The sequence below is a fragment of the Ursus arctos genome, unplaced genomic scaffold, assembly GCF_023065955.2.
Source record: "Ursus arctos isolate Adak ecotype North America unplaced genomic scaffold, UrsArc2.0 scaffold_11, whole genome shotgun sequence".
NCBI lineage: Eukaryota > Metazoa > Chordata > Mammalia > Carnivora > Ursidae > Ursus > Ursus arctos.
Genome location: NW_026622775.1, coordinates 64,079,822 through 64,094,240, shown reverse-complemented (window position 1 = coordinate 64,094,240; position 14,419 = coordinate 64,079,822). Strand labels below are relative to the sequence as shown.

The 14,419-nt window shown below is 43.7% G+C and overlaps 1 long non-coding RNA gene across 2 annotated transcripts in view; it reads left to right on the top strand.

Annotated features, from left to right (window-relative positions):
- LOC113269942 (uncharacterized) overlaps nt 1–14,419 on the top strand; it is a 73,819-nt gene that overhangs the window by 46,631 nt on the left and 12,769 nt on the right. The window contains exon 3 of one of the 2 annotated variants that reach the window (XR_008958683.1): nt 576–842. The exons of the other annotated variant lie outside the window; for it this stretch is intronic. This is a non-coding gene — a long non-coding RNA (uncharacterized LOC113269942). Of the gene's footprint in view, nt 1–575; nt 843–14,419 lie in introns of those variants that run through there. 2 annotated transcript variants of the gene reach the window in all.

Here is a 14,419-nt window from a genome sequence, read left to right as displayed (position 1 = left end):
GGAGGGGGAGAATCAGGCTCCCCGTGGAGCAGGGAGCCAGACGTAGGGCTCCATTCCAGGACCCTGGGATCATGACCTGAGTGAGCCAAAGGCAGACGCTTGACTGAACCACCCAGGCGCCTCAAGAAATCTTTTTTTTTTGACAGTAATGTGTGCTTTGTTTTGGAGGAGATGTTAACTCAGTGTTCTTATTACAAATTATTTGCAAGCCATCCAAACTGTTCCAGGTTTTGCCAGATAAAAAACAGCCTCTTTTCAAAGGTAACATCAAAGCCAGGACTTTCAGAGTGAGCCACTTAGCAGGCTGGTGAGTGCTATCCTTGGAGCCTCAGAAGTTGACCTTTCGTCTTTTTGGCATTGAAGGACCAAAGAAAAGAGTAACCTTGGAACTCCAATCTAGAAATTGTCATGCATTGTTCTAATTATAAGCCACAAAATTGCTCAATCATTTATATATAGAAAAGATCTTGAATAGTGGCTGTCAGCACTTTCCTTTAAAATCAAAGCACTACAGATAGAACAAGTTCTTATCTGACTTAAACTCACTGATAATTCCTGAATCATACCTTTTGAAGGTTGCTGGGGGTCACCAGTGCCTTGCTGGTGATTGATCTGGAAGCCTTGCTGAGTGGATTGTGGGTCTGGCAGCCATCTTCATGGAAAGTACGACCAGCTCCTCTCTCCCTCTAAGACTTGAAGTTAACTTTTATCGATTTCTCTTTCCAAAGAGTAAACCCCCCTTCTCCTGGATATTAACATTTTGGGAAAAATACGTAATCAATGGGGATCTTCTAAGGGAGTTCTTTACTGAAACGTATAAAATAAATATCCTGGTATGACAACACAGTCTCGTTAGTGTAATCTGTCATACTACGTGCATTTTCTATTTCTCTAACAGCTACGACTCAAAGTATAATTCCCTTGTGAAAGAAATAAATACCAACTTCTTAGGCAGCCAATCTTTCAATGTTTTGTACCATTTCTACATTTGAACTCATTTAATAGAAACAGATGCCTCCGTTAAATCCATTAATGCAACATACTATTCACATTGCCATTCCCAGCATTTCTCTTTTACTGCAGTGTAGTAGAGTTGTTAAGATTTCAGGTTCTGGAGTCAGACTATGTGGGTCCAAATCCTGGCACCACCACTGACCAGCTGTGTGATTTGGACAAGTTATATAATCTCTATGGGCTTCAGTTTTCTCAATTGTGAAATGGGAATCATAACAGTACATACTATGTAGTGTTGTTAAAGGGACTAAATGAGATAATACTTTCCACAAATAGAAACGTATTCATATAAACTTAAATAAGTAAGGTTTTCTTTTCTTTCTTTCCTATTTTTTTTTAAGATTTTTTATTTATTTATTTGACAGAGACAGCCAGCGAGAGAGGGAACACAGCAGGGGGAGTGGGAGAGGAAGAAGCAGGTTCCTAGTGGAGGAACATGATGTGGGGCTCGATCCCAGAGCACCGGGATCACGCCCTGAGCCGAAGGCAGACGCTTAACGACTGCGCCACCCAGGCGCCCCTCTTTCCTATTTTTAATAGCAAGTCTACGTGAGCAATCCCACGGATACCCAGTGACAGCTGGGAGATATATGACCAGAGCTGGAGAGTGAGCAGTCTCCGAGGCTTGTCCCTCCATCTCCCACAGGCTTGTCTGCTTCCTTCTGTGTGTTGGCTCTGTTTTCTGCAGACCAGCGTTCTTGGCTTATCACTGTGCCTATGTCCAGAAATTCTTTCCTCCAAGTCCATACATTTATTAGATGAAGCTTTCCTATCACCTGACTCCTGCTCCCAGGTTTCCAGATGAGAAGTCCAATGAGCTGGGGCTGGAAGGGATGAAGCCTTGCGATAAGAATGGTGGCCATTTTCAAAGGCTGAGAGTGGCTTGGGGTCCCTGAAGAGGTGGTGTAATGGTGGGGGTGGGGTGGCAATAATTGGCAATGCTAGGATATTCATAGTGACAATGTTCCAGGGTGCTTAACGGCTCCTTGTTTTTTTTTTTTTTTTTTTTTTAAGATTTTTATTTATTTATTCGACAGAGATAGAGACAGCCAGCGAGAGAGGGAACACAAGCAGGGGGAGTGAGAGAGAAAGAAGCAGGCTCATAGTGGAAGAGCCTGATGTGGGGCTCGATCCCATAACGCCGGGATCGCGCCCTGAGCCGAAGGCAGACGCTTAACCGCTGTGCCACCCAGGTGCCCCGGCTCCTTGTTTTAAGCATGAATTACTTATTTGAAAAAATCTTTTTATTGAAGGATAATATACATATAGAAAAAGACACTAGCATAAGTGTACAACTTGATGAATTTTTACAAACTGATAACCAGTGTAAGCAGTATGCAGCTCAAGAAACAGAGCATGACCAGCAAAAGTAGCTCCTTTTGCTCCCCTCTGGTCACTGCTCCTTATGGATAGATTAGTTTTGCCTGTTTTGATACTTTGTATAAATGGAATCATAGCCTATGTACTTTTTCGTGTCTGGTTTCTTTTGCTTAACATTGTGAGATTTATCAGTATTGTATATATTTGTAGGGCATTCTCATTGCTGTAAAGTATTCATTTGGGTGAATATACTATACTTTGTTGATCTAGTCTATCACTGATGGATGTGCAGGTTGTTTTCTGTTTCTGTTTATTCCTCATGGTGCTGTTGTAAATTTGTTTTGTTGACCATGCACACATTACTACTGATTACTTTTACCACCACAGGCTCTTGCAGGGTGTGCTGAATTATTTTCCATTACATATAATTGAATCGAGGGTCTCTTATGGGTGAATAGTGTTATGCTTTTTATCTGGTGATTTCTTATCTTTTTGTTATGAGTTTCATGATGTGAGGGTAGGGTTATGTTTTAAACATTTTGCATACATGCATAAAACCCTGCATATATTTTGAGAGGGTGTTCAACTATTTGTTGTTGGAATGAATGAATAAACAAATAAACAATGCTGTATGCCTTTTCCTTTTCTGGGAACATGCCTTATTTATAGCAGAGGCTCTAATTACTGTATTTAGACAAGGCTGACCTGCTGCTTAGCCAAAGCTGATTGATCAAGGGGTCAACACGGGACCCAAGCCAGGACAATCATGTCTCCTTTCCAGGAATTTAAAATCTGGAACAGAAAGAGGGAGAATGGGCATTGCAGAGTCCCTATGACTGTGCTCTAGAGAGAAGACCCATAGGTTCCTGCCGTTTGGTACCAAAGAAACACTGGGTTCCTTGAAGCATATAAAGATCTGCGTATATGACAGTTAAATAACAATGCAAAATGGTTTGATTGAGTTCCAAAATGCAAAGTAGAAACAATAAATGCTGTAAAAGGTCACAATGTGGAGAGATCAGTGAAGAGTAGCATCATTGCATATCCTGCTGTCTTGGCTTTCTTTATTGAGGACGGCTACTGTGAATGTGATCATATTTTCCAAGCCAGAAATTGCAGAGTTAAGGCAATACCCTAAGAGAGGAATAACGAGGACTTGGATCAGGGAACCAAGTGTGGGATTGCAGAGAAGAGGTGGTAGAGATCCTATAGGTGAAACTGTTAAGTCTTAGAAACTAATTTAATGTGAGGGTAAAGAGAGAAATCAAGAGGTGCCAGGTTTTGAGTTTCTATGTTAAGAAAGGTAATGGTAGCACATTATAAGTAAGGTCATCCGAGGAGAGCGCACGGGGAGAGGGTTAAGATGAGTTCAGTGTAGAATATATTAAGTTTAAAGTCCTGGTGAGACAATCAGATTCTTCTGGTCAAGAATACTGGCTTTGGAGTTCAGAGGACTTGGAGTTCCATTTGTACTTTGCACCCTACTCTGTGATCTTGGGCACCTTAAGTCTCAGCTCCCTGTTTATACACTGATAGATCCCTATAAGGATTAAAATGAGACAATGCCTATAATGGGTTTAACTTATTGCTTGGCTATTAAGTATTCATAAAATATATATTAATAGGATGATGATGATGTGCTGATGTCTGGAGAGCAGCTTGAAGACAGGGACTGTAATGCTGCAGGGAGGAATCTGCTTAGAGGTGCATGCACGTGACGCAAGGGAGCTGTTGATATTGGCCACAAAGACAGTGTGGAGAGGAATCAGAAAGTAGCCCGTCATATCTTTTCAGGGAACAACACCTCTTAGGAGTCAGGAGAAGGAATGGAGCCAGAGGATGAGACTGAGCTACAACTGTTTGAGAGGAAGAAGGAGAAGCGAGAGAGTCCAGGCTCAAAAGATCCAAAAGAGGGGGTGCTAGGGTGGCCCAGTCGTTAAGCGTCTGCCTTCGGCTCAGGGCGTGATCCCGGAGTCCTGGGATCGAGCCCCACATCAGGCTCCTCTGCTGGGAGCCTGCTTCTTCCTCTTCCACTCCCCCTGCTGTGTTCCCTCTCTCGCTGGCTGTCTCTAACTCTGTCAAATAAATAAATAAAATCTTAAAAAAAAAAAAAAAGATCCAAAAAAGGATGGTTAGCACCCAGGGCTCCAGTGAAGTCGAGGATACACCAAATTTTGGTTGGGTATCCTTTTTCTTTTTTTTTTTTTTTATAAAGATTTTATTTATTTATTTGACACAGAGAGAGAGAGAGAGCACAAGCAGGGGGAACAGCAGAGGAAAAGGGAGAAGCAGGCTCGATCCCAGAACTCTGTGATCATGACCTGAGCCTAAGGCAGATGCTTAACTATCTGAGCCACCCAGGCGCCCCTCCTTTTTCTTCTTAAAGTTGGACTATCCTAAGCGTCAAAGAAATCAACCACAGGGACAGCAATGTGTTAAGTCACCCAGATGTGTAGGAGACATTTAGGCTGAGTCCTCCAGGTAGCAGCTATCTGCAGGTCCTCTCTTGTCAGCGTGAAGACGAACCAATACCTGGTAATTCTTACCGCTGCTTCTGGGCTTCTGCGCGTCTCCTCCCACACTGCCAGACTTCTGCCTGCTGCCACAGAGCTCTGGAGAAGAGCCAAGAAGATGAACTGTTTATAAAAAGAGAGAGAAAGAAAGGAAAAAAGACAACTTTAGATTATTCAGGGTATGTGGGGAAGTCTTTCTCATTTTCATTTCCTGGAATGTTTCTGATTTTAAAAAAAAAATCTGCTTCCCGGGGCGCCTGGGTGGTTTAGTCCTTAAGCGTCTGCCTTCAGCTCAGAGCGTGATCCTGGAGTTCTGGGATCGAGCCCCACCTTGGGCTCCTCTGCTGGGAGCCTGCTTCTTCCTTTCCCACTCCCCCTGCTTGTGTTCCCTCTCTCACTGGCTGTCTCTCTCTCTCTCTGTCAAATAAATAAATAAATACATCTTAAAAAAAAAATCTGCTTCCCCTCTCCCTTTCCTGAACACACTGGTAAAAGTTAGAAAGGTTTTTGTGCATACATGATGGTGGTAGGACTTTGAATATTTGTTCATAGTGATAAATTATTACCATAAAGTAATAAAGGTGAGGAAAACAGTGAGGTATGAGGAGAAAGGGAAATAGGGGTGAGTAAGAAGGTGTCAGGAAAGAAGAAAAGGGAGCATCAAAAAGAGGAATGAAGGGTGTGTTCTGGAAAGCAGTTTGCTAGGTTTTCTAAAGTTTTGTTTTGCGGATGGAATCCTGAGCTCCAACTGTCCCTGTGGGAAACTAATCAATCTTCAGTGTTTTCTCGGCCTCCTAGCTAGAGCGTGGGCCTGGGCTCCACCAGGAAGGGTGTATGGATGGGAAATGGCAGCTGTGGGGCTGTCTCTGGGTGTGCAGGTCGGGAGAGCGCCAGACCACCCACGCACAAGGCTAGGAGCTGGCCCCTGGCCCTCCCCGGCTACTCCAGGTTCTGGTGTGTTTTGGGTTCCCCGCTCAGGAAATCCTGGAGTAGAAGCCCTGCCCATTTCGTGATTAAAACATGTTAAGAAAATGTTAAAGCAAATTTGATCTTAGATACTATTGCATTTGTTGATTTTAAATAATGTTTAAACTCCTTGAGTTAACAGTAATGATCAGGTGTGTCTTTTAGGATTGGTAGAGTTCCTTCGCCCACCCGCATTGTTTTCAGTTACCCAAAAAGTCTTGTCCTGACTTTGCAGGTGTGAGAGGGTCTCTTGGGATTGGGGAATAGGGGCACGTTAAGGTTCACAGGGATTAGCTCTTCAGTACTTCAACGGTATTGCTTCTTCCTCCTTGTTTTGGTTGATCTTGCCACACGACTGGATTAAGCTATTGTTTTTGTAAAGCCCCGGGGTTTTTTGTTGTTGTTTGTTTTGTTAAGCATCCAAGCTGCCCGGCTTTTTCTTTGTTGTTAAATATTCAAAGTGTTTCAAAACTCCAGAACATTGCTGGGGACGGTCAGCTCTTTTAGGAAGGCCTTTTCTATCGATATGGGTTTCTTTTTGGACTTGGCTTTCCCTGGGCCCGCTGGAAGCGGGTGAGTTCCACCCCGTTCCAGAACTGTCGGAGAATTCCAGAATTCTCTCCGCACTCCCTTGGTAGATTTCTCTAAAGGGCGAGGGGCATTTGTAGGGCCCTGGTGTGAGGGCTCAGGAGGGGCCGGCCGCGTCCTTTCTTCTCACTCGCGCGGCTGGCCGCTCTCGCCCTCGCTTTCGCCGCGCGTTTCCCACAATCCCCGGCGCTGCCGCCGCCGCGGCTCCGGGACTCTAGCGAGCTCGGCGGCGGAGCCCGAGGCCTCGGCGGCCCTTCGGCCGCTGTCCGGAAAGTCGCGACCGCTGTCCGGAAACTCGCGACCGCCTCCGCCTCCCGGGCTCGCGAGCGCCCAGGTTCGGCCATTTCCGGCCCGGCGCACTTCGGCAAGTTCCGCAGTCGCTTGTCGGAAATGGCTGCCCGCCGGCAGGGGGAGCGGAGGATCCGGCGCGGCCTGGAAGGCGGGCAGCAGGCGGCGAGAGCGGCTCTTGGGTACCCGAGTTTCGCGCAGGCGGCGGCGGCTCGTCCCTGAACTGGAAGCCGGTCGGCCTCCCGGCGACGGTAGCGGCGGCGGCTGGAGCTCCGAGCAGCCGGGGGCGGCGGCCCGGAAGCGCCTGTGGTAGGGATCGCGGGGTTGGCCCCGAGCGCTGGGCAACGGGCGGGCGGTAGGGACCGGGTCCGGCAGTGCCGGGGCCGCGGGAGCCCGGGGGAGCTGCCTCCCAGCGCGGCGGGGGCGTGCAGCCTCGGAGTAGGCCTTCCCAGCCGTCTCGGGGGCGTGGGGAGAGGACCTCCAGGGCCTTAGCCACCAGCGAGGAGGGGTAACCGGGCTACGGGGGCTCTCAACACGACCCTCTCTCCTCCCCGGCGCCCGTTGTAGCCCCAGTTTAGGTTGCCGCGTACCCACCTCCACCTTTTTTCTGGAAGCTCAGCTTCAGCTGTGCAGCCTCTTCTGCTGCCTAAGCCCTCCACCCTTCTTTTGCCCCCATGTGTTTGTCCAGCTGCTTGGGTAAGAGCATCTTCTGCCGACGAAGGGGCAGCCCGGTTCTGCCCCCCTCCCATGTTCCCCGTGCACACACTCCCACCATCTGCTTTGCGCTGCGTTCAGATACAGTCGCCTGCAGCTGCTCCTCCTTTGGTTCATTTCACCGGGTTCACCTTCTTTGATCGTAAGCCCGCAGTCAGAATAGCCACTTCCTGTCCGGGGGTCCAGGTGCCTCTGTTCTCTGCAAATGGGACCGTTGCGCCCAGGCCCAGCTCTGTAGCGATGGGCCTGGCGCTGCCTGGGCAGGAGAGGGGCTGCGGAGTGCTTGTCTGCACTACTGAAATCTTAGCCCGGTGACCCGACCCGCGCGCTGCAGGGGGACAGTACAAATCCCGAGTCCTTTGAAGATCAGGCAGGGCTGCCAGACTGCAGATAGTGTGTTTATCTATTCTCCACGTTGAGCCGGTGGTTCAGTTCCTTTTGTATATCTGTAGCTCTCAAAAGACTTGAATTTGGTGGATCTGGACTTCTTTTCTTTCTTTTTAAAAGATTCTAAGGGCTTCGTCAAGTCCTCTTAGATCAACTCCTATGGAGGAGGAGGAGGAGGAAATGCAGAACAACGTTGTATATGTCCATTTCCCCCCCCATATGTGATTTACTTAAGAGGTGTCTTTAGCAGTTCTTCCCCTCACTTTGTCCTATTTTTCCTGTAATTTAGGTAGCTTCAGTTTTGAAGGCTGGACTCCCCATGTTTTCTTTTGTTTTAAAAAGATCTTTGTGTGTTGTGGTCATGGAGACTCTGAATTTTTCCCTGTTTTGCTTGATTATTCTCGCACTCTACCCAGTTATTATACAGTATATCCGGAGTGCCTGGGATAGTAACCTGTGGGGCCTTGATAGTCTTGAGTGAAGCTAAGCATTCTCAACAACTTATTTAGCAGGGGGACTTTTAAATATTTCCTGATGAAAGAAAGGCTGTCATCTAAAACTCTTATTTGGTGAGTTAAAAATACCTTATCCTGTGGGAATTTCCTGATCTTCCACGTCTGGGGGAGCCTGAGAAATCATAAGTACTCAAAAGTATGTGGGAAACTGGCTTAAATGCTTTCTAGAGGAAAATTAGAATTGTGGATCGTTGGAATCTTGAAATATTTATTTAATACCTGAAGATATGGTCAGTGCTCTCAGGGGGCATGCCTACTAACCAAATTGTCAAGAGTGTGTCTTCATTCCTTCATCTTTCTCTCCATTTTCTAGGGAAGAAACTGGCGTTAAATGTTTGGCATGTCGTTGGAATCTCTTAATGATTAGGCCTCAGAGTTTTAACCTATGAATAAAAAGACTTTAAACGAACAGGTTAGAGAGAAATGAGGTGGGGATTAAGCTTGAGTAGTGGACTTCTAGGACACAGTGGAGGGTTCAAAGGATGGTTGCAGGCTGTCAGAAGAATGTGGGGATTAGATAAGGACATGCCCTTTCCCTCTGGGCACTAGGCTGTTGAGTGAAAAGTCATTGAGGGGTGGTGCAGGAGTGAGGTGGTGGCAAGGCAAGGTGTGTGTATGTGGTTCCTATCTGAAGTGAGACTGACAAATAATGCCCTGGAGGAGGGTTGGAAATATTGCCTGAAATAGAAGTAGAGTCAGGTGTTAGGAAAATGAAGATCCCTCTAGATCTACTGTTGGTAGAGATTTGAGTGTCTTTGCATGTGATAACTTCAGAGTGAGGCAAGGAATATGAATCTTTCATAAAGTCCTAAAACTGCACTTATTTCTGCTGGATATTAAGTTTATATCAAAATTTCTGTTAGCATATTTATTTCCATTTTGTTTTTATTCCCTCTTAATTTTTGGTAACTTTTTTGAAAACCTGTAATGATAGGATAACTAAGAGACAGAGGATTTTTCATGCATTTGTATGTTCCATGAAAATACACATGGGAGTTTGAGAACTTAAGAGGGACAGAGGTAGGTTCACCTATAAGCATGATCTTTTCCTGCCTGAACCAGACCCACACTCCTTGTACATTGGGAATTTTTCACATCTCTTTGGTGATGTTACTAGGTGGAAGAGAGGCAGTATTAGAAATTTTGTAATCTTAAGTGTGTAAGAGGAATATGGAGTCTCCATTTAGTGAATGTTTACCTCCCCTACACTCAGGCCGTAATGTTGAGTGTGGGATTTTGCTCACATGCATCAAAATGACCCAGTGAAATCGTAGGGATGGAGCCATAGGAAGATGAACTGTGTCTTACCATTCAGCCACCTGTGTGGTTTGTAACCTAAGAGTACTTTTACAGAAAAGTAGGTAAACTTTTTCTGTAAAGGACCAGATAGTAACTATTTTGGGTTTTGCAGCTATTCAGCTCTGCTGTTGTGGAGTGAAAGCAGCATATACATGATACATATATACAACAAATACATACAGTAGTACATACGTATAATCCATAACTGAATGAGCAAGGCTGTATTCCAGTGTAACTTTATATACAAAGCAGGCAGCTGGCTGTAGTTTACCAATGCCTGCCCTCCTGCATCAGCCCCTCATACACGTGTTGTTACTTTTGTGTATTCCTCCACCAGTGCCCAAAACCTTTTAGACTGATCAGTGATGTTAATGATTAACATCCTGGATGTTTGCTTTGGTGACTGTTTTCTCTGTTACCCTATCTTCTTATATTGTCATCATTTTAACCTTGTTCTCCAACATTTAACATTTTTAAACATTTTATTTATTTATTTATTTATTTTTAAAGATTTTATTTATTTGACAGAGAGAGAGAGCATAAGTAGGCAGAGCGGCAGGCAGAGGGAGAGGGAGAAACAGGCTCTCCGCTGAGCAGGGAGCCTGACTAGGGGCTCGATCCCAGGACCCTGGGATTATGACCTGAGCTGAACAGGCAGCCGCTTAACCGAGACTGAGCCACCCAGGCGCCCCCATTTTTTAAAATTTTAAACCTTTTTTTCAACAAATGTTTGATATTCTGTGGGAGGAAATGAATTAGATTGGGAATATACCCTTAGCTTGTATAATAAAAGAAATACATAAATATCTTATGATGGCAGGTTACAATAATGTCTTAATTACTATAGTTCTTTGCCATCATACAGTACTTTCATATATTTCTTTTTTCGTTACATGGGTTTTGATCTTTACAGTAACTCCAAGAGATAGGAGGCTGAATGTTAACACCATACCTTCTTTTGAGGGGGAAGGAAGGTAAGAAAAAAACTGAGATGTGGGGAGGTTTAGTTATTTGACCAAGGCCAGTGGTAGTAAGTGCAGACTTCTTGACCTGGCCAATACTACTTACTGACCTGTCTCCATTTGAATATGTACAATGACATGAACCTCCCTGGGTAGCCCATTCAAATTTGTAGACTAGTTTTCTTTTTCCTTATTGAGGTGCAGTTGGCCTCTCTGTAATTGTCGCATTTTAGGGCAGTGTAAAACAAGTCTCTATGACTTGTTCTTCTCTATGATAGTTCTTCAGATGTTGGAAGGTAGCCATCATGCTTTCCCAAGACATGAATTGCAAACTGGTGTACATGGGTCAAATGAGGACTGCACACATATCATTTGGCTGCCCAGCTTATGTAAAAACTTAAATTAGGAGTGGGCTTTTAATATTGGGGAGATTTCACATAAAAATTTCTTTCTGGTTTTTCTTGAGAAAAAAAAATTAGAGGATTCAGTGATACAGAGCTTGCATTTCTAACTGTAGTAATCTCCCTTAGATGCTAAATATACTCTCCATTTTGCTAAAGTCTCTACCTGCTGACTTCACTCATTTACTTCACTTTGAGGGCTTCTGTAGTTATTAGATTGCTCTCCTTTTCCTAGGTCTTCTATTCCACAGGCTAAATATTCCCATTTCCTTCAGATGTTTCTTATTTGACAGTTTCAAATGCCCTCATCAGCTTCTTAGTCCTCTGCCCTCCGTTTACTTTGTTAATATCTGTCTTAAAAGTGGACTCAGCACAGCTTATAGTAGTCAACATACAATGTCACCTTACAGAATAGAGAGTAACCTTTACTCCTTTCCGTTTGGACGCTAGGTTAAAAAAAAAATAACAGCAGAAAAACAAGATGATAAGCTCTACCTTTCCCTAAGCAGTTCTGTTTTCTTGACTCCCTGAAATTATAGTCAACTGAAATCACAACTCTGTGTGTATGTGTATGCTACTGTTAAACCACATCATTTCCATGTAGTTTTGGGATCTAGTGCTGAACTTTGCCTTTATCTCTACTAAATTTCATCTGCTTGGATATTCCAGACTGATAAAATCTTTTTGTATCCTGAAGTTTTTTCCAGCCTTGACTTACTCTTCCCGCATGAGTTTTTTATGTCTGAAGTGGAGCTGTGAAATATAAAAGTACTGTGGCTTAGAAAGTAGTCGATGAGGATCCTGTTATTAATAGATTCAGAGGAAAATTAAGGGGGGGCATCAAAGAAAGCATTATGCTTAAAATCTTGGAGGTGAAACAAAAGGAGGTCTTGAGAAGAGCCTTGCTGCCCTAAGTTGACATGTGGGTAATATTTTACCCCCCAGTAAAATAGATATGTGTGTGCTTTCTGTGTGCTGGGTTGTTGTCAATCAGTGGGGTCCAAGAATCTGAAAGGATCTCTGAGGTCATTTAGTTCAGTCCTCTAATTTATGAGTTAAAAAAGGATAAGGAGCATATGAGTCAAGAAGGACAAGAAATTGTGAGGTTAGGGGACCTGATGACCAGACGGTAGTGAGAGAGGGACAGCAAAACTGGAGTCTCAAGTTGAATTCACCCATGAAGGTTGCAGTTGGATGCCTGAGTTATAAAGCTGATTTACGTATGACTTAGTACACTTTTACTTCAGTTCTCTGTCTCATTCATAGCGTAAAATAAAAATCATGTTTTCTCGAGACAGGGAGACCTTAGAGAAATTAGTTTACACTCTAGGCACTTGCACATCAAGGTGACTGCTCCAGGAAGGTACTTTAGCAAAATCCATCTGAAGACCTTATTTTTGAAAACCTGTTTTTCAGCCCCCTCCCTCCAGTATTGTGGAATCTGTATTTTTCCACTTTGCATTATGTTGTGAACATTTTCCAATTTTATTTAAAATGATTGAAAAGCTTATCGACAGCTCGATAGTCATTTTAATGACATGGATTTCATCATACTTGATCCTTAAGCATGCTTCTAATTTTGAACATTTAATTTGAATTTTTCTTTTTCTTTTTGCTATTAAAAAAGAATACTATGTTCACATGGAATACATTCCTAGAAGGTGAAATTGCTGAAATTTAAAGACTTCTGTTACAAATGGCAAATGACTTTTCTGTTTACCTTCCTGCTGATACAAGCAAGAGTTCCCTGCCACAGTGTGTAGCTGCCAGTGTAGTGCAGGGATGTACAGTACTTTGTTAAGCGGTATACTTTGTCATGTTGTAGTGTGAATATTCTTGAAGTTAAATCCTTTTTCTCATTCATGATTCTTACCTAATAATAATTTCTGGAAGTGGAATTGTAGGGTTTGAGTGGAGGCACAGTTTCAGGGCATTTATCACTTAACTGCCAAATTGTGTTCCGGAAGGTGTGCCAGTTTTCACTCCCAGCACCAGAGTGTGGGGATGTTATCCTTGATCCTGGTCAGCACCATATATTATAATTTTACAATTCTTTGCTGATTTGTGCGTGGAGAATGTCATTGTATCTTGTTTATATGTACATTTCTATGATTGCCAGGATAATTAATCATTTAAAACTATTTCTTATTTGGGCCCCTTCTTTTTGTATACTGGCACACCTCAGAGACATTGTAGTTTTGGTTCCAGATCACTGCAAAAATAAAGTAAATACCACAGAAAAGCAAGTCAGATGAATTTCTTTTCTTTCCGTGTGCGTATAAAGGTTATGTTTACACTGCAGAGTCGTCTATTAAAATAGTGTACAATGGCATTATGTCTAAAAAATGTACATGCCTTAATTCAAAAATACTTAATTGCTAAACTATACTATCCTGAGTTTTCAGCGAGTCAGTCTTTTTGCTGGTGGAGGGTCTTGCCTCAATGCTGACAGCTGCTGATGGATCAGGGTGGTGGTGTTGAAGGCTGGGGTGGTTATGGCAGTTTGTTGAAATACGACAGCAGTGAAGTTTGCTCCGTCAGTTGACTCTTTCCTTTCACAATTTCTCTGTAGCATGTGATGCTGTTTGATTACATTTTATGCACAGTAGAACTTCTTCCAAAACTGCATTCATTCCTCTCAAACCCTGCTACTGCTTTATCAACTTTATAAGTTTCTGTAATATTCTAAATCCTTTGTTGTCATTTCAACAGTCTTCCCAGCATCCTCACCAGGAGTAGTTTCCGTCTCAAGAAACCACTTTCTTGGGGCGCCTGGGTGGCTCGGTCATTAAGCGTCTGCCTTTGGCTCAGGTCGTGATCCTGGTCTGGGATCGAGCCCCGCATCCGGCTCCCTGCTCGGCAGGAAGCCTGCTTCTCCCTCTCCCACTCCCCCCTCTCTCACTGTGTCTCTCTCTCTGTCAAATAAATAAAATCTTAAAAAGAAAAGAAAAGAAAAGAAACCACTTTCTTTGCTTATCTATAAGAAGCAATTCCTCATCTGTTCAAGTTATCACAAGACTGCAGCAATTCAGGCCCATCTTCAGGCACCACATCTAATTCTAGTTCTCTGTTTCCACCACATCTGCAGTTATTTCCAACACTGAAGTCTTGAAGTCCTCAAAGTCCTCCCTGAAGATTGCAGTTAGATTCTTCCAGATGTGTTCATGATGATATTTTGACCTCTTCCCATGAATCACAAATGTTCTTAATGACACTTAGAATGGTGAATCCTTTCCAGAAGGTTTTCAATTTATTTTGCCCAGATCCATCAGAGAAATGACTATCTATGGTAGCTATAGCCTCGTGAAATTTATTATTTTTTTAAAATAATATGACTTGAGAATTGAAGTGACTTCTTGATCTATGGGCTGCAGAATGGATGTTGTGTTAACAGGCATGAAAACAACATGAATCTTATCGTCTGTCTCCATCAGGGTTCTTGGTCATGGGTG